Source organism: Hemiscyllium ocellatum, chromosome 11 (assembly GCF_020745735.1).
Source record: "Hemiscyllium ocellatum isolate sHemOce1 chromosome 11, sHemOce1.pat.X.cur, whole genome shotgun sequence".
Lineage (NCBI taxonomy): Eukaryota > Metazoa > Chordata > Chondrichthyes > Orectolobiformes > Hemiscylliidae > Hemiscyllium > Hemiscyllium ocellatum.
Genome location: NC_083411.1, coordinates 65941396 through 65969303, shown reverse-complemented (window position 1 = coordinate 65969303; position 27908 = coordinate 65941396). Strand labels below are relative to the sequence as shown.

General features: G+C 42.6%; 1 pseudogene; it reads right to left on the bottom strand.

Moving 5' to 3' along the window:
- LOC132820046 (sodium- and chloride-dependent neutral and basic amino acid transporter B(0+)-like) overlaps nucleotides 1-27908 on the bottom strand; it is a 188983-nt pseudogene that overhangs the window by 8941 nt on the left and 152134 nt on the right.

The following is a 27908-nucleotide window of genomic DNA, read 5'->3' as shown; positions in this document are numbered from 1 at the left end:
TGACAGTGATGGTGGTTGTGAGTGTCTGTGTGAGAGTGTATACATGGGTGTAACTGTGAAAGTGGTGTGTGTGTGTGTGTGTGTGTGTGTGTGTGTGTGTGTGTGTGTGAAAGTGCAATGAGGCTGATATTCAAGTTCAGTACCCATTGGGATGGCCACAACTGGGACCTTGGGTTCATGGCACACTGCAGGTAACCCCATTGCACTACACACACACCTATAAGTTTGTGGGGTGAATTTGTACTTGCAGATATACATTTTCCTTCACTTAAAAACTGCTTGATTCCATAAATTCATTTTTTTAGATGAGTATCAGTCTAAACATTGTGGCACTGACAGTATCACACAGGGGAACACGCACCTTCAATACATTATCTGGGCTGACAGACACCAATTGTTAAAGTTCACTTGAGAATGTAAATTTTTTAAAAATGTTTTGCAATTTACGTATAAAAGAACTGAAACCAATGTGGTCATTCTCACAGATAAGAGACTTAATATACCATCCAGGTCTTTTTTAATATATAACTTCAATTACATCACACTGTAAACGTTTGCTATAAATTCTGTGTCTTACAATCTTATACTCCATAACCAGCTGCTGAAGGAGCAGTGCTCCGAAAGCTAGCGCTTCCAATTAAACCTATTGGACTATAACCTGGTGTTGTGAGTTTTAACCAAAGTAGCCACCACAGCCACCACCCTCGCGACAGTTCTGTTACAGAAGACGCACAGGAAATTAAGATCAGTAGCATACAGATCACACACGGTGTCACCAGTAGAGCAGGGTACACAGCATGTAAAAAACACGTATTAGCTGTTTCTGGGCAGTGCAACATTTTACCTGCATAGTACAGCTGAACCCACTTACAATTATTGATGGAGCATACCTCGGTACAGCTACTATTAGACAGAAGGATTAAAGATGGTTCGGTTAGCTGAAATTGAATCGCCAGATGGACACTTTTGCTACAGGGAAGAATATTGCCTGTGAAAGGGGTAAAAACTATCACCATGTTAGGAGACAACTTCATATAGCAGGGAGGAAAACACAAGTGTCAATTGACAGCAGTAAATGATCCCAAGGGCCCATTTGTATCAAAACAATTGGAGGGGGTAAGACGGGGCCTGAAAGCAGACATGCATAAGAGATAATCCATCACTGGACCCCACACACTAAAATAATTAGAACTCTTCCTGATACAGCAAAGGAGTTGTTGCGGGAACCCAGATTATAAGACCGGTTCTGGAACAGGAGATCTCATGTTCAAATACATCTGTGGATCAGAATTCTGTCACATGCTGCTGTGGTTGTGATTCTATGTGCATTACTAATTATCATACCCAATGTATGTCAGCTTAGAAGGTAGACAAATGAAATTGTGCAGAGATTTGAGGGTGAGCCTGTCATGAAACAGAAGGAATATTATGAAAACACTGAGTTAAGTCATATATGCATTATTTCTTCATATTCGTTATTGCATGTTTGCTTTATATTATTATACTTTTCTTTAGTGTTCTTTACATGTTCTTTTCTCTATTTTACTATAACGATATAACATGCAACTTATTCAATGGGAGGATACTGACCATCCCAGGAGAGGTTCGCAGAAAGAGACAGACAATGATCCTAAAATAAGTATCTTTGGATAAAAAGGGGAGAGATGTTAGCCAGTGGCTGCAGGAAAAGAGAGAGAGGGATACAAGCTGCCAACACATTGCAGAAAAATACTGAATGCAAAATTATTGGCATGCAGGAAGAAGCGGCTTGTGAACTAAAATGGCCTGAGTCCAGGCACTGGTGTGAAGTTGAAACTGGTTTATGCTAAGTTCTCTGGAAAGATGAAGTAATGCCAAAGGAAGATGAGGTAATGCAAAACCCTTATTTGGACAAGCTGCCCAAGTCGGTGGGTCAGAGCCAATAAGGTAAAGGCATATGATAAGCAAATGAGCCTGAGCCAATGGTGCACAGACAGACATTTAGAAAGGAAAGGAATAAGAAGATGACTGTTGGATATGGAGCCAGTCAAAACTCCAGAGACTGACCATCACAGAAGTAAACCCTACGTCAAGACCACCGGTGCCAACATTGAGAGTGTGAGGCGTCAGACCTTGTCGTCATCAGGAGCTATACTGCTTGGGTATTAGCTTTTATATTTTGTGACTACTCAGAGAGTGTCAGAAGACTCTAGTGAGTGTACAAGTATGTTCTATGCCAACAAATGTTTTAGCTACACACATGTATTGACGAACAACATTAATAAAGTGACTTGTGAGTTATGAGAGAATTGATTCTTGTCCTCTCTGTTCAAGCCAATAACCAGAGCTGGCGAACACTGGGCTCCATCAACCAGCACAGGGCTCATACACACCATCCACCACCTCAGATACACACAGCTCAGTGAGACTAATAAGGGAAGGTGTTAGCTTATGGCCTAATGAATCACACATCACAAATGATCAAGGGGATTATTGGTCAGAGGGACAGTAGTGAAAGGGCCCCATGAGAGGGTCCAGGCCTTTCCAGGCTCTGCTCAGTCAGTGTAGATGCAGAGACTCATTTCAAGTTCTGACAACTTTTCTGGCTGCACTGTACACCACCAGAGAGAGAGAGTGAAAAAGTTCATCCTTGAAATAATTGACATGATGTCTCAGGCCTTACTGATGGGTGGAGAGTTAATCTGCATGGAACATCTTAGACAATAGATAACTGAGGGTACAAATACAGAAATTGCTGGAAAAGCTCAGTGGGTCTCTGAAGAGAAATCGGAGTTGGCCAGGGAATAAGGTGGTGGGTTAAAGTGGCATGTAACTGGAAGCTCAAGGTCACTTTTGCAGGGAGAATGTAGATGTTCTGCAAAGCTTTCGCCCAGTCTACACTTGGTCTCCTCCATATTGAGGGAACAGTTTTGTGAGCAGCGAATGCAATAGTAAAAAATGAGGTCTGCAGATGCTGGAGATCACAGCTGAAAATGTGTTGCTGGTCAAAGCACAGCAGGCCAGGCAGCATCTCAGGAATAGGGAATTCGACGTTTGGAGCATGCTCGAAACGTCGAATTCCCTATTCCTGAGATGCTGCCTGGCCTGCTGTGCTTTGACCAGCAACACATTTTCAGCGAATGCAATAGCCTAGATTGTGAGATGTGCAAGTGCTGTTTTACCTGGAAGGTATGTTTGGGCCTGGAAGATTCTTTCTCATTTCGACATAACTGGTTTGCCAATTTTTCTGAAACTGTATCCCTTGGTTTGAGACTCCTCTATCCACATGGGAAACATCCTTCCTACATTTAATGAATCGGATTCTTAAAAGGTCTGTGTTTGATTGAGGTCACTACTCATTCTCCTCAAAGAAGAAAAACAGAGAGGAATTCCAGAGAATAAAGACCCTTTAATCTTTGATTGTAGGACACTCATGGAAATTAGTTTGGTGAACCTGTTTTGCACTCCCTCTACAGCAAGTATATCTTTAGGTAGGTAAGGAGGTGAAAACTATGCGCAATCCTCAAGGTATAGTTTCACCAAGATTCTATACCATTACAGTAAGACCCCTTTCCTCCTTTACTAAAATCCTCTTGTAATAAAAGTCTCTTAATTGCTTGCAGTCTCTACATGTTACATTTCAGTGTCTGATGAACAAAGGAAACCAATTCTTTGAAGTTCAACACTTCCCAATTTTTTACCATTAAAGGAATACTCTATTTCTATTTTTCCAATGAAAGTACATAACATCACACTTCTCCACACCTTATTCTATCTGACAATTCTTTGCCCACTCAAAAAGCCTCTCCAAAACCAAAAAGCATCTTTGCACTTTCCTCATAACTCACACTTACATTCAAATAAAAGCATTAACTGTGGACCAGTATTGACATGTCTGCCAGTATTGACATTTTTGAAACAGAGTTTCTAATTTGTATTAGTCCATAGATTCTTAACTTTTTCTGGGATATTTTTAATTTCTTCTATGGTGATAGATAGAAAGTATTGGTTTAGCTTTGCTGCTGTATCCTTGCCCTCTTTTTAAATTTCTCCTGGCTTTTCTTGTAATGGGCACCCTTTTGATATTGCTTTTAAAAAAAATTACATACCTAGAGAAGCTTTAGAGTCCAACTTTATGTATCTCACTAATGCACTGTCATGTTCTATTCTCCCATTCTTAATATTTTCCTCGTTCATCATTTGCTGAATTCCAAAATGTCTCCAATTCTTAGGCTTCCAACTCTTTTGGATACTTTATAGAGTTCTTCCTTTGATTAAATACAATTAATCATGGTTAACCATTTTCCTTACTGGATATAGGTCAAAAGTATACATATTTGGTCTAAACTGTATTGTAGCTTGCTAAATGTCAGCCATTGTTTAATATGATGCAATTACACTTTTAATGCACTGTTCTGACTGCGGCTGGAAGAGTGAACTTTTGCTATAGATCCCCACTATTTGGGTCATAATGCAAAATGAAAATACTTACTCAGTAACTAAGATGGCAATTAAATATCTTCTTAATACCGATTAGATCAATCAACCAGGTTTCTTGTGGTTTTCCATGAGAAACTTCTGAAGCTTCCAATACAGTTTTGTGTTTTCAAAAGTTACTCATCGATAAACCCCAATCTGGCTGTAATCTTCCCCGGTGGCAGGCAGGCAGCTCCTACCATCTCAAGGCACTCACTGTCTCTAAATAGGTGCCAAGTCTACCTTATGATTAATCAGACCATTTAATTTTAAAACTTACATTGCAATGTTGACATAACACAAGCAGAGGGAGAGGAGCAGAATTTATCCAGGTATTGGGTTCCCGAACCTAATTGAAAATCTGGCCCACGAAAGAGATTATTCAACCAACATTGATTCCAGAGTTAAACAGAAAACCTCAGTGAATTTTATCAGACAGATTTTTAAAATATTTTTCAATGGGATGTGGACATTGCCAGCTAAACCAGTGTTTATTGCCCATTCCCCAATTGCCGGAAGGCCTGTTAAAAGTCAACCACATTGCTGTAGTTCTGGAATTACAGGTAGGCCACCAGGTAAAGATGGCAGATTTCCATCCCTAAAGGGCGTTTGTGAACCAGGGTTATTTTGTAAATGACAGTCAATGATGGTTAGTTACAGTTAGGCTAGAGTTTTATTCCAGATTTTAATTGAAGTCACACCCTCAAAATATCACCCTGGAGGTCTCAATGACTAGCCCTCTGACATTACTACAGCTAGGCCACCTTCTCCCCAATGTTTATATTACCAAAGGGACTCATTCTCACCAAAGGTCCTTCTGAGCAGAAGTGTTTCAGTTAAGAGTGTATTAGATCAAAATGCATGTCAAAATAATACTGCATGAGCTTGGAAGGTGCAGAATCAATAATCATAGAAAAGCCAAAAGAACTGCAGATAATGTAAATTAGAAACAAAAATTGAAATTGCTGGAAAAGCTCAGCAAGTCTGGTAGCATATGTGAAGAGAAATCAAAGTTAACATTTTGGATCGAGTGACCCTTCCTCTGAACTGATGGTAGCTCAGAAAATGTCAGTTTATTTGCAGAAGGTATGGTGGAGGGAGCGAGTAAGGAGAAAATGATAGTTGGGAATAGACCCTAAAGATAGAAGAATAGTTGAACAGACAAGGAAATGGATAATGATCTGGCTGGAAGGGAGAATAGCTGTTAATGGAGACTGTTAATGGCTACCAATGGGTTGTGTGTAACAACAGACTTCATGACAGTCAGGCAGCATCCGAAGAGCAAGATAATCGACGTTTCAGGCATAAGCTCTTCAGCAGGAGTGAGGCTTGTGGGTAGGGGCTGAGAGAAAAATGGGAGAGTGGTGGGGTTAGTGGGAGGTAGCTGGGAGAGCGATTAGGTGGATGAAGGTGAGGGAGAAGGTGATAGGTCAGAGGGGGCAGTGATGGATGGGTCCAGAGGGTGGTGCCCGAGTTGGTTGGCTTGGGACTGGGATAATGTGGAGGGAGGGGAATTGAGGAAGCTGTTGAAATCCACATTTATCCCGTGTGGTTACAGGATCCCAAGGCAGAATATGAGATGTTCCTCCTCCAGTTGTCAGTGATAAGCTTTTGGCGGTGGAGGAGGCCCAGGGCCTGCATGTCCTTGACGGAGTGGGAAGGGGAATTGAAGTGTTCAGCCACAGTGCAGTGGGGTTGGTGGGTATCCCAGAAATGTTCTCTGAAACAATCCGCAAGAAGGCACCCTGTCTCCCTGATGTAGACTAGACCACATTAGGTACAACAGATGACATTGGGAGAGGTGCAGGTGAATTTCTGATGGATGTGGAAGGATCCCTTGAGGCCTCGGAGGTGAGGAGAGTGGTGTGGGCGCAAGTTTTGCACTTCCTGCGGTGGCATGGAAAGTTGCCAGGAGTGCAGTGTGAGCTGGTGGGGATATGAACCTGAAGAGGCAGTCACAGAGGGAATTATATTTTCAGAATGCTGATAGGGGTGGGGAGGGAAATATATCTCTGGTGGGGTCCGTTTGGAGGTGGGGGATGTGGTAGAGGATGATGCATTGTATGTGGAGGTAGGTGAGGACCGGGGGGTTCTGTCCTTGTTGTGTTGTGAAGGGTGGGGTTCATGGGTGGTGGTGCATGAAGTGGAGGAGATGCGCTGGAGGGCATCATCAACCACGTGGGAAGGGAAGTTGCAATCGTGGAAGAAGGAGGCTATCTGGGAATTTGAGGTGGAATTAGTCATCCTGGGAACAGATGCAGCGGAGGTGGAGGAATTGGGAATAAGGAATGATGTTTTTACAGGAGGTAGGGTGAAAGGAGGTGTAATTTAGGTAGCCGTGTAAGTCGGTGGGCTTGTAGTATATGTGGTTAGTTGGTCACCAGAAACGGCGATGGAGAAGTCCAGGAAGGGGAGGGAGATTGCCAAGATGGTCCAGGTGAATTTTAGGTCGGGTGAAAGGTGTTGGTAAAGTTGATGAACTGTTCAACCTCCTCAAGGGAGTATGAAGCAGTGCAGATAGTCATTGATGTACCGGAGGAACAGGTGGGATTGATGCAGTGTAACTGCGGAGAATGGACTGTTCTACATATCTGACAAACAGGGAGGCATAGCTGGGTCCCATGAGGGTGCCCATGGATACCCATTTGGTTTGGAGAAATTGTTGAGGGTGAGGACCAGTTCAGCCAGGCAGATGAGGGTGTCAGTGGAAGGGTACGGGTTGGGACAGCATGAGAGTAAGAAACAGGGGTTTTGGAGACCTTTGTCGTGGTGGATCGATGTGTACACGGACTGGATGTCTATGGTGAAGATGAGGCGTTGGGGGCCAGGGGAACAAAAATCTTGAAGGAGGTGTGTCACGAATGTAGGTGGGGAGTTCCTGAACTAAGGGGTCAGGACAGTGTCAAGGCAGGAAGAAATGAGTTCAGTGGGACAGGTGCAGGCTGAGACAATGGTCGACAGGGGCAGTCAGGTTTGTGAATCTTTGGAAGGAGGTGGCTGAGTGGTTAGCACTGCTGCCTCACCGTGCCAGGGAGTTGGGTTTGATTCCAGCCTGGTGTGACTGTGTGGAGTTTGCACATTCTCTCCCTGTGTCTGCGCTGGATTCCTCTGGATGCTGCAGTTTCCTCCCACAGTCCAAAGATGTGTAGGTTAGGTGGATTGGCCATGCTAAATTACACATAGGATCCAGGGATGTGCAGGCAAGGTGGGTTAGCCATGAAGAATGCAGGATTACAGGCATAGGGTGGGGGCGTGGGTCTGGGCGAATCGCTCTTCAGAGGGTTGGTGCAGACTTGATGGGCAGGATTTCTTAAGATGGTCGAGGGCCCATTTGCTTTTCTTCATATTAGGACAGTGGACTCAGTTTGTCGTCCATCATGGCCCCGTTCTGATAACAGAGGCCTGTCCATCTCAACAAAGATCAGAAACCAGAGCCGCTCCTTGAGTAAGTACCAATTTTGTGGGACTTGTGGACAAATTTTATACGTAATCAGATTGGTGACAGGGTCGAGAGTGTGGTGATAGAAAAGCACAGCAGGTGAGGCAGCATCCAAGGAGCAGGAGAATCGACATTTCAGGCAGAAGCCCTTCATCAGGAAGCCCTTCATGGATGCTGCCTGATCTGCTGTGCATTTCCAAAACCACACTCTCGACTCTGATCTGCAGTCCTCACTTTCTCCAGATTGGTGACAGGGAAATCTCTGCTCATCTTATTTGAAATCCAGAGTGATCCCTTCTCTGGTTTAACCTGTTCATTAGTGCCACCCTGTACAAGATGGACTTTGGCAATTAACAAACTGCCCTGAAGACAGGACAAAGTGGCTGATGGTGTCTCTCTGCTTCCTTGTTCACAGGGCTGAACAGATTCATCAAGGATATTGAGATGATGATTGGGGAAAAGAATTGGCTCTTCTGGCTGTGGTGGAGAGCATGCTGGTTTCTTATCTCATCGAGTTTGCTGTAATAAGGAGATGTTACATCTTTTAGTGTTTCAAACAGAAAATGAAGTGCAGATAATCATTCTGTTTTTGATATGATTTTAGACCTTCATTTTAAACAGATGATTTGTCCCACCAACATATGGACCTGTTGAATACCCTGTCTGGACAGTAGCACTGGGTTGGTGTATGACCATCTTCTGTATTATGTGGGTCCCCATTGTGGCTGTAGTGAGAGTTGTCCAAGCTGAAGGCTGCACCTTGTGCCAGGTAAGGAAATACCAGAAGTAAAACAAAAAACTGCTGATACTGGAAATTTGAAACAAAAGCAGAAATGGCTGAAGAGACTCAGCAGGTCTGACAGCTTTTGTAGATAGAAAGTGCAGTTACCATTTCAAGTCCAGTTCTGAAGATGAGTCACTGGAGTTGGGCATAAATAGCATCGTGTGGATGGAGATAGGTTGAAGTAACATCAGTGGCATTAAGTACATTTTTGGAAAGACTTCACCCCTTCTCTCTCACACATACATGTCACGTGCCAACACACAGACACATGTGCATTTAACATGTATGTATGTACATGCAAATGTACATGTACATTGAGATATACAAAATTACAGTAGTAAATGAGACATATATACGTAATTCCTGCAATTAATCATAATATGATTGTCAACCAACATGAAAATTACTCTCTTGAATTGGAATTAGCTTTTTTTTTCAGGAAATTTCTCAGCAGTCCTTCAAATCGATTCTATCCACACGACCTGTTATGAATGTCTCTGGCATTCTTCAAAAATAATTATATCAGTTTTCTCACAAAATAATTACAGATTCTATATTTAGTTTCAAGCTCTCATCCCTCTTATTGCTACCAGTATGTTCCTCTCAATTTTTCATCAAACTAACAGTCAGAAATTTCCTGAGTGAGATCATTCCTTCTTATGAAATTTTGGGACTGCCCAATCCTCCCTCCACAACTTATCTTTTTTATATCAGTTCCAACTGCAGGATGACCAGATTTGGATCTGGATTTTCTGTCGTTGGAAGTTCAATGATGGATAGAAATCAGGCAGAAATGATTAAACCTTTCCATTTTTTGCTGCTTGCACATCAGCTCCTGATTGGGGTCCGTACCTGGAAGAGCACAGTGGGGAACAACATAGAAGCAAGCTTGATTCTACGGAAGCCCCAAATTGTCTCCAACGTCAGGCAACTCCTGAGATCTTCGAGGAGAAAGTGAGGACTGCAGATGCTGCACTCCTAAAGAAGGGCTCATGCCCGAAACGCGATTCTCCTGCTCTTTGGATGCTGCCTGACATGCTGCACTTTTCCAGCAACACATTTTCAACTCCTGAGATCTGACAACTTCTAATATAATTGTGGTTCCAGTAAGTCAGCTGTGATAATCCAGATATGCTGTATGTCAGTTACTTCCTTGTAACCTGGCATTTCTTTGCCATATGTTTTATTTAAATTTCTTTTCAAACCACTTGGATGCTGTTAAACTATTCTTCTTTTCTTCAGGGTTATGCTTGGATTCTCTTGTTAACTTGTCCCAATGTCGTCTTCATAATTACTGTGCTCCTTTCAGTTCTTGTTGGCATTGGTCGATTGCTTTCGAGTTTATTTCACAGCTTTAACTAAATTCTTGGCGGAAACTTTGTAGACGTGGGAATTTATTTAAATTAATTGGAATAGCATGACAACTCTTTGCAAGGCTGTCTTCGTTTAATAAACCACACTGGATTGAAGTATAAATTTAAAAAGTAACAAGATGATACAGTCATCTTATTGGAACCTCCCATTCCCAGGTATTTACCTGCAGTGACAGACTTCACACATACTGGTGAATCTTCTGAGACCATAAAACCGTAGTCCAGGAGTGCATCTTTGATAATCTTCACTGTGACCTTCAAAGGGCTGCTCGGCTGGTTTGTGTTAGCAGCTGTTCCATCGGCTGGACCTTGATTACTTCAATCACAAACAAAGCAAGGGTCACATTTGTCAATCATTTTCAGAATCTTATTATTTTCCATATTATTTAATCAACCTCTCACCCATCCTCACCACACCCCTTCAATCCCCCATCCCCAGCCTGGACTCGGTCAGGTTCCTGCAAAATTCTCACTCGTAGTCTCTCCCCATCGTATTGTCTTTCTGAGAGAGAGGTCATTGTAAAAGGGATTTCCTCTGCTTCTCTGTATCCACCTCAAAACTGACACACCCATTCTCTAGGAACCTGCCAAAACCAGGGTGAAAAATTCCAGCAAGCTGTTTCGAGAATGTCAAAGGATCAGAAGATTCTTGGTGAGTTAATAGAATCAAAGACAGAGGCTATGAGTCACAGAACCTCTGCTCTGTCCAAACTGCAGCAAATTGGCTAGGATGAGATCAAAATGTAGTTAGTGAATAAAACCAGGAAATTTTCAGCAAGTTCGGCAGCATCTGTGGAGAAACTTTCAGGTTAGTGAGTCACTGACACGCCCATTGAGGTGATTGATCAGTCCATGGTCTAGAATGGCGGAACAGGCTCAAGGGGCTGAATGGTCTGCTCAGGCTCCAATATGCTTTCATCAGAAGTGGGTAAAGTCAGGGTGCAATTTCCCCTCCCTGGAGATGGTGAGGAAAGGGCAAATATTTGGTTGAGTTCACCCAGAGGTGTACTCAGTCCCTTTCTCACCACCTCCACTCCGGGCAGGAAAATCCATGGTGGGCATCCTCAGCCCGCCAACAAGTGAAGCTTTTGAATCACCAGCTAATAGACAATAGGTGCAGGAGTAGGCCATTCAGCCCTTCGAGCCTGCACTGCCATTCAATATGATCATGGCTGATCATTCCTAATCAGTATCCACTTCCTGCCTTATCTCCATAACCCTTGATTCCAAGGGCCTAAGCCACTCATTGGGCTGAATACCCTCTCTCCCAGCTGGTGGGAACAGGGCGTGTTTTCTTCACAGGGAAGCTCCACTTGCCTGAATCTGGGGCTAATTGGGACAGGGAGGGTTACTCACCCCATCCCCAATAGTGTCCCCAAAATACCCACTTTCTTACCCACTGGTGAAGCTGGTCATGGTGTGCCACTTGTGCTTCCAACCCTGAGCCTACAAATTTCTGATTGAGCAGTTACCTCTGGGTGGGTGGTGGACAGGGCAAGGATTCAGTGAGCAGGCTCCTGATTGGACAAAGGAGAAGCCCTTAAGTACCAAATTGATGCTCAATCCAATGAACTTTCATGCTGGGGTGATAAAGAGAGCCTAAGTAGGTTAATGCCCCTTGAAGTCACCTATGCCTACACTTAGTACTCACCACATTAAATCCTAGCCTTAGGGATGTACCAGGTTTTAAGCAAATGCAAGGGTAGAGAGTGGAAAGAAAAAACATGGGATGGTCTGTGATGAGATTAAAGACTGGACAATAACAAAGGGGGTAATGGTGTTAGGCAAATTAAGTCAGAATGGAACAAATCAAGGAGCAAAACACGAATGTGGAGGAGGGATACACAATGACAACAGAGTCACTGCCACAAGATTGGCTGTTTTCCCTGGAGGCTGAGGGGTGACCTTACAGAGATTTATAAAATCGTGAGGGTAAATAGATAAGGATTTTTCCATGGGGTGGGGGAGTCCAAAACTAGAGGGCAGAGGTTTAAGATGAAAAGGGAAAGATTTAAAAGGGTCCTAAGTGGCAACTTTTTCACACAAAGGGTGGTGTGTGCATGGAATGAGCTATCAGAGGAAGTGGTGGACATTGGCATAATTACAACAGTGAAAAAGCATCTGGATGGATATATGAACAGGAAGGGTTTAGAGGGATATGGGCTAAGTGCTGGCAAATGGGACTAAATTAAGTTATCTGGTCCTCATGGATGAATTGGATTTAATACTCTTTTCGTATTGCCCTGACTCTATAAATGATTCAGAGATCTGAATTATTGGGTTAGACATCAAATGGCCATGGGATTTTGATCCAGTGCTGGGAAACTTTGAAAATTCCAGTCCCAGACAGTACCTTGGAATGCCATCTTCTGGGACAGTTGTGAATTTGAAAGGCTTAGGTTTAATTTTAAAATTTTGAGTGAATTCTCCCACCCTGATGTCATGAGAGTAATGACAAGTGTGGTGACAAAATAAGGTGAGAAAGAAAAAAGTATAGATTTCCATCATTGCAAAAGAAGGTCTTGACTTGCCCTGAGCTTGGAAAGGTGAGTTCAAAGAGGTGACGACCTTATTTCAGTGCATTTGCAGTTCATTAAAAACCCAATTCGGCAGACTTACGTCGCTTTTCCAAAACACCTCTCCTCTACCATGAAACGTAGACAGTGAAAATTCCCAACAGAAAGGTCAGAGCCAGTTCCTGACAACTATAGCTTGGTGAAGACCCATCCTGCCATCACCCAATGCACTTCACACATCGATGCTGACATGGCGGATTGACGCTCATTAACTTTAGCACCAGGTTACAGACTGTCAGAGACTTATCATCACTCAGACTGCCAGCTGCTTACACACCAAATACAATTCGTGTGCTTTGAGTAAGTGGTGATGTGTGAACGTTAGAGGATCCACCACAGTCATTCAATCACACTATATGGGGATGGTCACAGTCAGTTCAAGTGATGTAGTCTAGTGATTACAGGTAGGTCAGTTGAGGGATCAATCTGTGAGGGTGTGGGCCAGCTTTTCTTTGCAATGAGACAAAGGGAGAGACTCAGTATGACAGAGAGGGACACATGAGCGGAAGGAGGTGATGATGAGCAGGAGAGTGTTATGGACCAGATCAGACCAGACCCTCTCAAAATATTTTAAGAAGGTAGCCTAGGCCCTAATTGTTTCTTACTTTAAAGACAGATGTAAAGTGCCATGTCCCTATTTACTGGTCAAACTACTTGATATTAAACAAAACATAATGTATTCAAATGCTATAGTTAAAATACAACAAAAGAAAGAAGAACTTAGAATAAATTAACTTGACTGGAAAACTTAACAGAACAATAGATACAACAACTATTATTAATTAACTGTTTCAATATAGTAATATTCCATAAACACACCTTTTGGCAAAAAGGCAAATTCAGGAAACAGATTTTGACTCACATGTGATCCAGCAACCTACGAAGAGAACCGCTAGCTTTTGGCTATAATCAAGAGATGGGGAAAATAGGTTCCACTTTTTCAACATCACAATAGCAACCGATGCTGAATCACAAAACTAAAAAACTAAAAACTAGAAATCCTGATTTGTGAGAGCTGGCCACACCCATCCAGGCTGCACCTATTATACCAACTTTAAAAAAAAACAAGGCCTCCCAAGTTGTTTACTTTCTAGGCTCTCACTAGCCAATTCGGCACCTCTGCCTTAAAACTTTGCTTAATCATAACCAGGACAAAACACACTTCCTAAAGCCACAGCATTGTCACAAGAAGTCATCAGGTGTCCCCAGTGAGTTAGCTGGAAATGCAGAAAGGGTTAGCAGTTTGGGAGGATGTGATGCTGTGAGCCCTTGGGTGGAACACGATGCATGCAAGTAGTTCATGAGCCTTGGCAAAGGCATGTGCCGTATCCTGAGTAAGAAGTAACAGAGAGAAGATGGTGGCACTTGATCTTGCAGAGTGCAGAAAATCTTTTCACTCTGTACACAGCACTGACCCACACTGCTCTTTATGCCAAGGTTGGTTGGCTTTGTTATGGTGTTCCCCTTTGGAGGATAGGGGAGGTGAGCAAGGATAAGGATTCCCATCCTCTCCACCAGACAGCCCAGCAGCACCTTCAGATCTCTGTCCTGGAAGGAGCTTGTCTTTCCCCTTGAGACCGTTTCCAGATCGAGCCCCTGCAGTCTGAGAGATCAATGCTGATTGGGAGAGTCTGAAGTAGTGGCAGCTGGGCTTTTGGGGCAGGGGTGGGTGGTACAAGGAAACCAGGAGAAGATCTTACCTGGAGCACAGGAAACACGATTTCATGAGAAATGCAGCCAACATCTCAGGATTATAATTAGTGAGGAGAAACGTAGAAGACGGTGTGAGAAAATTGATTGTGGGCCACTGTGAAACTCACTGGCCATCACACTTTAAGGAGAAATCGTAGAATTTAGCCCGACTTCACTGTATTGGAAAGTACAGGATGTTCAAAGGATGTACTTGACAAAAAGTTTGCAAAAAAGCAACAGATCAGTTCAAATCAGTGAGATTTTTTAAACAAATGCAGAGGAAGTTTCCTTGCTGGGTGTGAATCTGATTAGAATGTTTTTGCCTGGACAAAAAGTGCCCAGTGTTCCAGGTATTTCTGTGGGAGAATCGTAGTTACGTATGGCAGACTGTAAAACAACAGCCACATGTACCACTTTGAGGCCTTCCAGTGCCACCTTTCAGATTATGGTTTTGCTCTGTCACCATTAAATCTGGTGGCTTAATGGAATGAAATTCAGCACAGCTATTTCTCAGGGAGAAAATTCCTCAGTGTAAAATTCCTCAGTGGCTGTCAAGGTGAGTCACAGAGCATTTAAGTGCCTGACCAACACGAAGGAAAACTCAGTTCACAAAGTCTGCTGGGAATCCCCAAGCTAGAGGAAAGTATGGAAACTTAATAAATGTGCTGGGTCCTTAACAGCACTAACTGGCCTGCCCTCATGCAGTGCCCTTGTCATGTTGTGAAGTAATTTGATGTCCTTCCTGTCCGTATTCCTTATGGCACTTATTTTGGATCCTTCACAACCTGGTCTACTCTCTTTTAAGGATGGGACATCCATAGTATCTATAGGATTTGTCTGTATCCTGCTTTGCAGAGCTTGCTGGAGCATCCATATAGCAGCAAAGTGGAAACAGTCTGTTGGTAAACATCTCTCCTTTTTGAATTGTTGCACACCCTTATCACACAGTTTCTTGGCTTCTATCAGAATTTTATCCAAGAACATTTGCATTTTGGGCCTGTGCTTCCCAAACTATAGCCCACTTACGATGGTGTTTGTGGTAATCATTCTTGTGGCAATCTCATTGATCATTTGTCGGCAATGAAGAATTAAATACTGGGAGGTCAAGGGTCATAAAGTCAGAGAGTCAAAGAGAGGTACAGCACGGAAACAGACCCTTTGGTCCAGCTCATCCATGCTGACCAAATATCCCAACCTAATCTAGTCCCATTTGCCAGCGCTTGGCCCACATCCCTCTAAACCCTTCCCATTCACATACCCATCTGGATGCCTTTTAAATGTTGCAATTGTACCAGCCTCCACCACTCCCTCCAGCAGCTCATTCCATACATCCACTACCCTCTGCATGAAAAAGTTGCCCCTTCGGTCCCTTTCATATCTTTCTCCTCTCACCGTAAGCCTATGCCCTCTAGGTCTGGACTCATCTACCCCAGCAAAAAGACTTTGTTCATTTATCCTATCCACGCCTCTCATGACTCTCTAAACCTCTATGAAGTCACCCCTCAGCCTTCAATGCTCCAGGGAAAACAGCCCCAGCCTATTCAGACTCTTCCCATAGCTCAAAACCTCCAACCCAGCAACGTCCCTGTAAATCTCTTCTCAACCCTTTCAATCCTCACAACATCCTTCCAATAAGAAGGAGATCAGAATTGCATGCAATATTTCAAAAGTGGTCCAACCAATGTCCAGCACAGCTGCAACATGACCCCCAACTCCTACACTCAACACTCTGATCAGTAAAGTAAAGCATACCAAACACCCTCCCCATCATCCCATCTCCCCGTCACTCCATCTTCAAGGAGCTATGAACCTGCACTCCAAGATCTCTTTGCTCAGCAACACTCCCCAGGACCCTACCATTAAGTATATAAGTCCTGCTAAGGTTTGCTTTCCCAAAATGCAGCACCCTGTACCTATCCAAATTAAACTCCATCTGCCATTCCCCCAGCCCATTGGCCCATCTGACCAAGATCCCATTGTAGTCTGAGGTAACCTTCTTTGCTGTCCAATGCATCTCCAATTCCAGTGTCATCTGCAAACTTACCAACCATACCCCCATGTTCATATCCAAATCATTTATATAAATGACTAAAAGTAGCAGACCCAGAACCGACCCCTGTGTCACTCCATCAATCACAGGCCTCCAGTCTGAAAAACAACCCTCCACCACCACTGTCTGTCTTCTATCTTTGAGCCAGCTTTGTATCCAAATGGCTAACTCTCCCTGTATTTCGAACCTTGCTAACCAGTCTTCCATGGGGAACCCCAACAAACATCCCACTGAAAACAACACAGACCACGTTCACCGCTTCACCCCCATCTATCACCCCGTCATTTTCTCAAAAAACTCAATCAAGTTTGTGAGACATGACTTCCCACACACAAGCCATGTTGAATATCCTCAATCAGTCCTTGCCTTTCCAAATACATGTAAATCCCATCCCTCCGGATACCCTACAACAACTTGCCCACCACCAACATCAGGAACACTGGTCTACAGTCTCCTGGCCCATCCTCACCACCCCTCCAAAACAACGGTACCATGTCAGCCAATCTCCAGTCCTGTGGCTCCCCACCTATGACCATCAATGACACAAATATCTCACCTGTGACCATCAATGACACAAATATCTCAGCAAGGGGTCCATCAATCATCACCCTAGCCTCCCACAGAGTTGTAGGATACATCTGATCAGGTCCTGGGGATTTATCCACCCCCATGCATTTCAATTCTTCCTCCTCTGTAATATGGACATTTTTCAAGATTTCACCATCTATTTCCCCACATTCTATATCTTCCATGCCCTTCTCCACTAGAAAAAGGGTTGGCCCCTCAAGAACATAGGAGGGAAGTTATGTGTGGAGTCAGAAAAAATGGGTGAGATTCTTAATGAGTACTTTGCTTTGGTATTCATCGAGGAGAGGAACACGATGGATGTTGAGGTTAGGGATAGATCTTTGATTACTTAGGTAAAGTTGGCATAAGGAGGCAAGAAGTGTTGGGTGTCTAAAAGGTATCAAGGTAGACAAGTCCCTAGGTCCGAATAGAATCCATCCCAGCTTACTGAGGGAAGCGAGAGAGGAAACAGCTGGGGCCCTAACAGCATCCTTGAACATGAGTGAGGTCGCAGAGGACTGGAGAATTGCCAATGCTGTCACCCCACACTGGTTCAAGAAGGGTAGCAAGGACAATCCAGGCAACCACAAACTGGTGAATCTGACGTCAGTGCGAGAAAATACTGAGGGACAAGATCTATTTACACCTGGAAGAAAATGGGCTTATTAATGATAGGCAGCATGGTTCCATGCAGGGAAGGTCATATCTCACCAACTTAATAGAATTCCCTGAGGAAGCAACAGTCAGTATTTACTGTGGGAAAGGATATGGAAGATATAGATTGTAGGGAAATAGATGGTGACATCTTGCAAAATGTTCACATTACAGAGGAGGAAGTGCTGGATGTCTTGAAATGGGTAAAGGTGAATAAATCCCCAGGGCCTGATCAGGTGTACCTGAGAACTCTGTGGGAAACTAGAGAAGTGATTGCTGGGCCTTTTGCTGAGATATTTGTATCATCAATAGTTACAGGTGAGGTGCCGAAAGACTGGAGGTTGGCAAACATGGTGCCACTGTTTAAGAAGGGCATTAAAGACAAGCCAGGAAACTATAGACCGGTGAGCCTGAACTCGGTGCTGGGCAAGTTGTTGGAGGGAATCCTGAGGGACAGGATGTACATGTATTTGGAAAGGCAAAGACTGACTAGGGACAGTCAACATTGCTTTGTGCGTGGGGAATCATGTCTCACAAACTTGATTGAGTTTTTTGAGGAAGTAACAAAGATGATTGATGAGGGCAGAGCAGTAGATGTGATCTATATGGATTTCCGTAAGGCGTTCGACAAAGTTCCCCATGGGAGACTGATTAGCAAGGTTAGATCTCATGGAATACAGGGTAACTAGCCATTTGGATGCAGAACTGGCTCAAAGGTAGAAGACAGAGGGTGGTCGTGGAGGGTGTTTTTCAGACTGGAGGCCTATGACCAATGGAGTGCCACAAGGATTGCTGCTGGGTCCTCTACTTTCTGTCATTTACATAAATGATTTGTTTGTGAGCATATGAGGTACAGTTAGTAAGTTTGCAGATGACACCAACATTGGAGCTGTAGTGGACAGTAAAGAGGTTTCCTCAGATTATAACAGGACCTTGATCAGATGGGCCAATGAGCTGAGAAGTGACAGATGGAGTTTAATTCAGATAAATGTGAGGTGCTGCATTTTGGGAAAGCAAATCTTAGCAGGACTTATACACTTAATGGTAAGGCCCTAGGGAGTGTTGCTGAACAAAGAGACCTTGGAATGCAGGTTCATAGCTCCTTGAAAGTGGAGTCGCAGGTAGATAGGATAGTGAAGAAGGCGTTTGGTATGCTTTCCTTTATTGGTCAGAGTATTGAGTACAGGAGTTGGGAGGTCATGTTGCGGCTGTATAGGACATTGGTTAGGCCACTGTTAGAATATTGTGTGCAATTCTGGTCTCCTTCCTATCGGAATGATGTTGTGAAACTTGAAAGGGTTCAGAAAAGATTTATAAGGAATTTGCCAAGGTTGGAGGATTTGAGCTATAGGGAGAGGCTGAACAGGCTGAGGCTGTTTTCCCTGGAGCATCGGAGGCTGAGGGGTGACCTTATAGAGGTTTACAAAATTATGAGGGGCATGGATAGAGTAAATAGGCAAAGTCTTTTCCCTTGGGTGGGGGAGACAGAACTAGAGGGCATAGGTTTAGGGTGAGAGGGGAAAGATATAAGAGACCTATAGGGCAACTGTTCCACACAGAGGGTGTTAAGTGTATGGATTGAGCTGCCAGAAGAAGTGGTGGAGGCTGGTACAATTGCAACATTTAAGAGGCATTTGCATGGGTATATGAATAGGAAGGGTTTGAAGGGATATGGGACGGGTGCTGGCAGGTGGGACCTGATTGGGTTGGGATATCTGGTTGGCATGGACGGGTAGGACTGTTTCCATGCTGTACATCTTTATCACTCTTATAGTCACTAGTTCCACCAAATTGTACCAGATCTTATTACAGCCTTAATCCAATCCTGGACAAAACTGCTGAACTCCACATGAGAGGTTAAAGAGACTGGCTTTACCTTCAAGATTGTATGTAATGTCTAGTGAGGTGTGGCGTTTACATCCCTTAGGATACTGAGGGAAAACCCCGCACTAGTTGGTGCAATACCTAGTACAAAGGAAGATGCTTGTGGTTGTTCAGAGGTTGATCATTTTTGCCTCAGGACATTTTTAAGAGAGTTCCTCAGCGTAATACCCTGAGCTCAGTATCAATTACTTCAGTAGCCAGCAACCTATGTTCTTTATCTGCTATGGCATGCAGGTGAGTTAAGCTGAGATACCGCACAATATGCTGGCCTTTCTAAGTCGGGCCCACCTGGATCTTAACATAGGAGAGAATTGATAAGATAACAAAAGATCTGTCGTTCATTAAGTGTCTGGCCTTCCTTGGCCATATCCCAGTAATATCAACCATCGTAAATGTCCTCAATGTTTACCTCAGCTAATTTTGCATGCCTTTCCCTGTAGTCTAGACTATCCATTATCTCCTCTCTCTTGAACATATTCTGCAGCTGCACGTTCACATCTGAGGTGACAAAAAAGTTGCTACCGTTTCAATTCTTGACAGCTCAAGATTATTCACTATAGGGACATGGCACTTCCTCTTCTTCAACAGATGCTAAATGAGTGACAACTTATAGCAATGCAGGCAATAGAAATGGAATTGTAGGCTAACTGAATTGCTGCAAAATGTACCTTTCAGGAGAGCCTTTGTGGACTTAGAAATCAATTTGTCACGTAATATATTAATATTGTCCAAGAAATGCATCAATACAGCAGAAAATAGATAGTGTCTCATGGCAAAGGTCAAAACCAACAGCATGATTTCTGCAGTAGTCTTTGGGGAGACCTGGGAAATATAATTTATTGAAGACTCCAGTAAAAACATTTCCTGCTGTTCCTTCTCTAGATGCAGCACTCCCTTCAGTGTCCAAATTGCTTTCTTGTGCAACATCTGCAATAGAGATCAGTGAGACACCAGGGTTATGCCCTGGCTAACAGAGGATAGTAATGCGGAACGTAGGCAGCAATCACAGAGGATTTCTGCTAGCATTTTCCATCGGTTCTCGTCAACGCCGATCACCATGTGTAACCACTGTGCAGATCTGTGAGAGGTCAAATTGTATGCTGGCATGCACTATTGATGCCTGGGCATATGTGAATGCTTCCAGTTGCTGCAATGTGATGAATTATGGAATGTCATACCTGCATAATCATCTTCACACCCAGGGGCAACTGCAGCCACCCCAGGATCCTATACACTCACTTTGGCTGCTTCCTGTTGAAGGAGAGAATCAAAGCATAATAAGAGATGACTACTTAGCAGATGATGACATGAAGTGCACTCTTGCATTTGAAGGTCTCAGCCTTATTGAAGGAAAAGGGAATATAAGTTAATGTGGCCTCCTTTACCTTTTGCAAAGGCTCAGCATCCAGTTGCTCCCCCATTCTTCCTGCTGTCAGACACTTGTTGAGATGGGACAGCATGGCTCTGAAAATGAATCGCTCTATTCTGGTTTATCACTACTGGGAGCCTGACTGCACTGACCCTGTACTGCTTTTGAGGTTGCCACTGGGTGTCCATTGGTCCCTTATCTGTAATGTCCCCACACCACTGTATCTTTTTGTTCTCTGTAGGTTTCATCCAGTTTGGAACCATTCTCACTGCTGACATTTGCCTGAGTCTGCTTTGCAGCCAAAGGGTTAGCATGCTTTGTCGCCTGTAAAAGGTTGCTCGGGGAACTGGCTTTTTGAAGCCTGGCTCAGTGCAGACCTTGTAACTGCACACAGGATGCTTTGGAACTAGTTGTATAAGTGATGGTGACCATGTTTGCAGAGGACAAAACAGTGCAGAGTTGTGCCAAGATGCCTGTTCAAGATGTGGCAGAAACAAAAACAATGCTCTATTCAGAGTGGTCCAGCACTCTGCTCAATTGCAGTCTGTATGCTCAAGGAATTATGACATGACTCACTTTCACTGCTGCTATAGCTCAAACTGTGACCTCCTACAGTGACTCCCCACCCTCACAGGCCCTCCATGTACTCTGTGGAATGGTAATTGCATTAATCGGTGTGTCAAGCTGAACTTGGCTGTGATCCGAGTATCTGCTTAAAGGCAAAGGAGTTGCAGCCTACTCCATGGGGAGATTGCTTCAAGTTATCTATTGCCCACGCTGGGCACCCAGGTGGCATTGAATTTTCACTACCGACTTCTAATTATCAACTCACTGAAAGTACTTTTTGAGTATCTTCTTGAGATGGGCATATCTGGATTTTAAACCACCGTGATCCACTTTGAAATTAAGTGACATTGTGATTTGAGCAGCTTTTTGTTTTAACAGTAAAATGGCTTCTCAATTATTTTTGAAGAAACTGTGTAATATGAAAATATAATATGTGAAGATCACTGTGATTGTAGAAAGTACCACGGTACTACATCCTGGATGATGAAATACAAACCTCAACAAGCAGCCCTTCCAACTAACTTTATCAATCAACCCAACCAATATTTCCTGCAGAAGTCAACTTATCATGCCTGTGTAGTCTCCTCGTGTCTGACTTCCATGTTTTGCCTGACCTAATATAACATGGGTTCACTGCCACTGTGACGCTTCTAAATCTTGATAATTTGTTGAAACCCAAATTGTTGGACTGCCATGAGTCACTATAAACCCCTTTTAGCACCAGTACCTGCAGCCATGATAGCTGCAATCTGCGCTTGAATTCATGTGAGCTTTTGATATTGTATTCAATGTTATGCTCACCCCCTGAAAAGGATCCGCAGACTGGCTACCCCAGATCATTAGGATCATTAGTGAGGAGGGTGCCTCTTTTTCTTTATTTGCCTTACCCCCACGCCACCCCCCCACCTCCCACCCATCAAATGTTTGCAACGAAATTAATTTAAAACTGATGCTTTGTGAATACATTTCTTCCATACTTAAATAAACTTATGTTTTAAAAAGTGCCAATTTTTTAACCAAGCTTTCTTGAGCTATCAAGAATGAGTTCATCAATTATGAGGAGAATTAGTATCAAAGCACAGACCATATGGATTAGAAATAAGAGGTTAGTCCAAGAAGCTAAAAGTTCAAAAAACAGATTTGCAAATCAGTCACTGGATTGTTCACAAATTGTACATTGTGGTCATTGTAGTGGGGTTTACTAGCAACATTGACATTGAGAGTTGAACAGTCAATTTCAGCATGCTTAATTCACAAGTTGGATGAGGTTTTGTTGTTCTGATTCCTTTTAATTGTGACTGAACTCCAGGGTTTAAGATGAGAGAGTTCTTCTGTCGTCCTATTCCTTTTACCTTGTTAGCTTCTACCCCTCAGACTGAGAAAATCCCTTTTTCTGGATTAATGGTGCTGGAAGAGCACAGCAGTTCACGCAGCATCCAAAGTGCAGCGAAATCGATGTTTCGGGCAAAAGCCCTTCATCAGGAATAAAGGCAGTGAGCGTGGAGAGATTATCTTTCCACGCGTTAGGCTCACTGCTTTTATTCCTGATGAAGGGCTTTTGCCCGAAACGTCGATTTCGCTGCACTTTGGATGCTGCCTGAACTGCTGTGCTCTTCCAGCACCACTAATCCAGAATCTGGTTTCCAGCATCTGCAGTCATTGTTTTTACCTGAGAGAATCCTTTATCTGCATAACAGAGGAAAGGGGTTACTTTAAACAACGTTAATTTTTAAACAACATTAATTCTCTTTACCAGGCTAATACTCGCAGGTACGTTAACTCATTGGCATACGTGAGGTCATTTAAAGAAGCTTCTGAAGGGGCTGCCTTCAACACAAAATGTGTCCGCAATTTGGGACATAATCTGCGGGACAAGGCATGCTGTTGAGCAGAGAGTCATCAGCCCCTCATTACTTTTGTAGTCACCAGAGATCACAGACCAGTCTGTTTTGACTTTCTTCTTCCCCTTTCAAGGATTGCTGTTTGTCGTTCCCTTCATATCATTTGGTTTGACATTCCATGGATTTCTATCTCCTTGCAGCCACTTATTTTAAATTAACAGCTATCATTCCTCATTTAAAAACTGATTTTAGAGTTATAAATTTAAATGTCCACAGTACTTCATTGTTTTGACTTGTGGGTATTACGTCTTCTGGTTATACTGTACTGGAAGCTGAGATTTGCTGTTCAATTGTATACTGTGTAGTGCAAGTATTTTCATGGAGTTGGTCACTCTTTCCAGACTAAATGGAATGGTTTCCAGCTCTGTGCAAAGTTCAGTGCCAAAGCTCATACCAAGTTCGGCTGCTCCATCCTCGTTGACAATGCTCACAGATCATTTGGCAGAGCATCCAATGCATTATACATTCCTGTCTGTAGGCTCATCAGCCTTTTCTATAGGTCATCCTTCCAACTTCCGATGTTTCCTTCACTGCAGACCTCATACATGACCTCTGCAGTAACAACCTGACAGCAGTATTACCCTCTCCTCTTGGCCTAACTGCAGGCCCCTCATGCCCAATGGATTACCACTTAGACATCCTGCTCCTAAACATGCATACTCTTTTCACTCTAGCATTGTATTCACTCTTGTTACTGGTCAGTAAATATTCCAATGCATTTTATGTTCCAGGCTGGCTGAGCATGTAGATATACAAAGGGATCTGGATGTCTACATCGCTAAGTCACAAATTACAAATTTGTGCAATTACAAGTGGTATGTTAACCTTTATCACAAAAGATTTGAGTACAGAAGTAATAAAGGCATCCTTCAATTGCTTAGAATATCAGTTAGACCACATCTAAAGTACCATGTGCAGATTTGGTCTCCTTACCTCAAGATGCATATTACATCATAGATTGAGTGCAATAAATGTTCACCAAATTTAAGTTCTGAGGAAAGGCCACTTGACCCGAAACCTTAACTCTGTTTTCTATCCACAGATGCTGCTAGACCTGCTGAGCTTTTCCAGCAATTTCTGTTTTTGTTTCTGATTTATGGCATCCACAATTCTTTCGGTTTTCACCAGATTTTCTCCTGGGCTGGTCAGACTATCTAAAGAAGAGAGCTTGGGCACATTGTATTCTCTCAGTTTGGAAGAATAAGAGGTGACTGCTTTGAAACCTAAGCGATAGACAGAGCAGAATGAAAGAAGCTGTTGAACACAACTCCAAAATCAGGGAGCAAACCTGATAGCCTGAATGGATCACTCTGTGTTTCTATGAGATCCTAAGGTGATTTGTTAGATAGATTGGGTAATCAAAGGATATTTCCTCTATGGAGAGAGTAGAACTAGGGGCAGACTAAAAATAAGAGGCTCCTTTTTCAAGAAAAACAAGGAACTGTGATTGCTGGCAATTTGAAACAGAAACACAAAGAGCTGGAGAAAATCAACGAGTCTCACAGCATCTTTGAAGTGAAAGAACTGAAGAAGGGTCACTGGACTCAAAACTTTAATGCTGGCTTTCTCTCCACAGATGCTGCCAGACCTGCTGAACTTCGCCAGAATTTTCTGTTTTTGTTTTAGATTTCTTTTTAAGATGGAAATGAGGACACTCTTCTTTCTCTCAGAGGGTCATTAGTATGTTGAATTCTTTTGCTTACAAAGTAGTGGAGGCTGAGTCAATGAATTTGTTTTAGCCGAGTTAAGTAGATTTTTGATATACAAGGATAAGGTTTAAGAGGGCAAACGGTAAAGTGGCCGCAACTAAATCAGCTACAAATGATGAAGCAGGCTCCAAAGGCAAGATTCCTGTGTTCTTACGAGCATTGATGTGGACTACTGTCAGAAAGCCTACTGTTTGATTACTTAGAGAAGACCCAGTAGGAGTCATTAAATCCTGCCTGAGAGCTTCATTTAAAAATCCTTTATGCTGATGCTGATTTTAAATGGACTTCATCCTCTTGCTTCTCTACAGTAGGTTCTTCATTACAGATCATCCTATTTTCCTGTACAACAATGAAGTTCTCACCTAGAGTGTGGCTGCGTAAGCTGCAATATGTGAAAGTTAGTCATTATCACGAAAGGGTCGGTGACAGGTAGAAGTTCCACCTTAACCCTCCTTCTGCTGCAATGTCATCTTAAAGGGAAAGAAGAGATTGCGGATCCAATATTACTGGAAGGACACTCTGATGTACTTCTTTCATATCGTTCAATATCTGCAAGAAAAATAATTGATGCTTGGAAGCAAAAACTGTAAATTGCCTTTTTGCGATAATCAATTCTAAGCTGCTAATAGCTGTGCTGCAAGATATGTGTATGAGATTGTAACACCAAGTGTGCAATGGTGAGGGCAATGCTATGAATGTGCAGTGTAAGTCACTATTGATTGAGATTATTGGTACTTAAATTAAGACAGTGGTGCATTGAATATATGTGAGCTAAAGGTTCTATTGTGAGGACACAACAGTTGAAGACACATTCACTGATTTTGGCTAGTACTGAGGTCATTGAACATCTGGTGGTATTGCATGTGATCTTCAGGGTTACACTGCTGATCCTGACAATGTTATATATTTGTCAGCTCCCTGTGTATTTTTGATGTCTTATTTGTCGCAGAACAATGCAGAGATGGTAATTGTTCTAAATACACAATCCACAATGCTTTAAAATATCTCAGAACTAACAGTATTTATATATAACGAGATGACCAAGCTTTTCTATGGAACATTTTCAGTTTTCTTTTGAGTTCCATGCACATACTTACGCACTCAAGGACAACTACACAAATCAATGGATAAAATAATATAGTCAAACACAGGTGCATCAAACTATTAAACACTGTAGACAGTGACAGCTAACTGTTCCCATTATGTTAGAAGTGTCTGTCTTAAGGAGCTTCTGTTTCCTAATGGATAAATGATCTCTCTTTCCCTGTCCATTAACTTTCACTGCTATGTCACAGAATCTTGGAGGATGCTTTCTGTCATCCAGTGCCATTGTTTGTTTCCTTCTCAGAGTAAACTGTCTTCCAATTCTAATCAAAATGTGCTTTCCTTTTAAGAGGCACAGATTGACTTCAGGTACCACAAGTAATCTTGAAATTATATCATCCTCTCAAGATTTCGTACTCCAGACTGAGACATGCAGCCACTCAACAGTGTACTCAATTTTGACTAAATCCTTTAAATTAACAAAAAATACAACATTGGCATGCTGCCTGCATCAGAAGAAATGCATGTGAGACAATTATAAATTTCAGTTCCTGTATATTTTCAAGTCTTATCAAATTATATGTTTTAGTGATTAATCTATCCTGCACTTGATTCATCCTATAAAATATTCATACTGTATACTCTATCCTCTCTTTAAGGAACATTGAGACACTATTCAGCCACGAAAAACATGTAGTATCTGAAATAAGTTCTAACCGCAATATTTAAGTAGCTATTTATGATGTCCTATTCAAACATTTTTTATGAGGATGAATCATCTGATGAATATGGATTCAGATGATTGAAGATTTGTAGCGAAGAGTCCAGCTGAAAGATTGATTTAAAATGAAGAAGCACGTTAATATTTCTATGCCATCTTTTTCTCATGCTGTCATGACAATGTCAATCTAAACTGCACCCTGACAAAATGCAGCTTCATCATGTGTGACTCCAGGCAGTGAATGTTAGTGACCATTTATCTTTTAGGGTATAACAGGTGAGCCTGGTCACACTCAATGTCAAGCCACCCAGCAGGGACCTCCGGATAGATGGAACTTGGATTGATTTTCTACCTACCAGCACAGCTGAGCAGTTACACTCCCATCTTTTCACTGGAAACCATTCTAAATACAAATACGATGAATTTCTAAACCAACAGGAGTTCTGCCTATTTCTGACACCAACTATTCAATGTATGTCACAACAGCAAACAGATGGTATAAGCAAAATCCATGGTTCACTGCCTCAGCTCACATGTGAAGAATAATCAGTTGGACAGTGTATGTCTTTCAGCAAGTGTCAGCCTTGGTTCAGTAATAGCACCTGAGTTAAAAGATCGAAAGTTTAAGTCTTCTCCCAAACATGTGAATAGCCAATCTTAGGCAGTCAGCTGTGTCTCGGTTGTACTTCTTGGCCTTTCAATTAGAAGACTGAAGGTTCATATTCCAATCTCGAGACTAACATCACTTTTTACTGAAGGTATCCAGCTTGTTGGCAGTCTGCGTTTTCAAAAGTGGCTGTAAAAGATCCCATTGTGTTGCAGTATTTGAAGGAGATCTAGCCAATATTTTATCCTCCCGCCAACAGATTAAATGATATTGTTAGTTGTGGAGCATAGCTGTTTATCATTTGCCTCTATGTTATCCATATTGCAACAGTGACTACATTTCAAAAGTACTTAATTCCTTGTCAAGTATGATAATTGCAACTCATGTCCTTTTGACTAAACTTTCCAGTGTGGTGCTGAGGATTAATACAGTGCCTAATTGTTCATCACTGTCTTTAGGATTTGATAGTAAAGCAAGATACCTATCTTTACAGGTGAATGTAAAATAATCCGATTT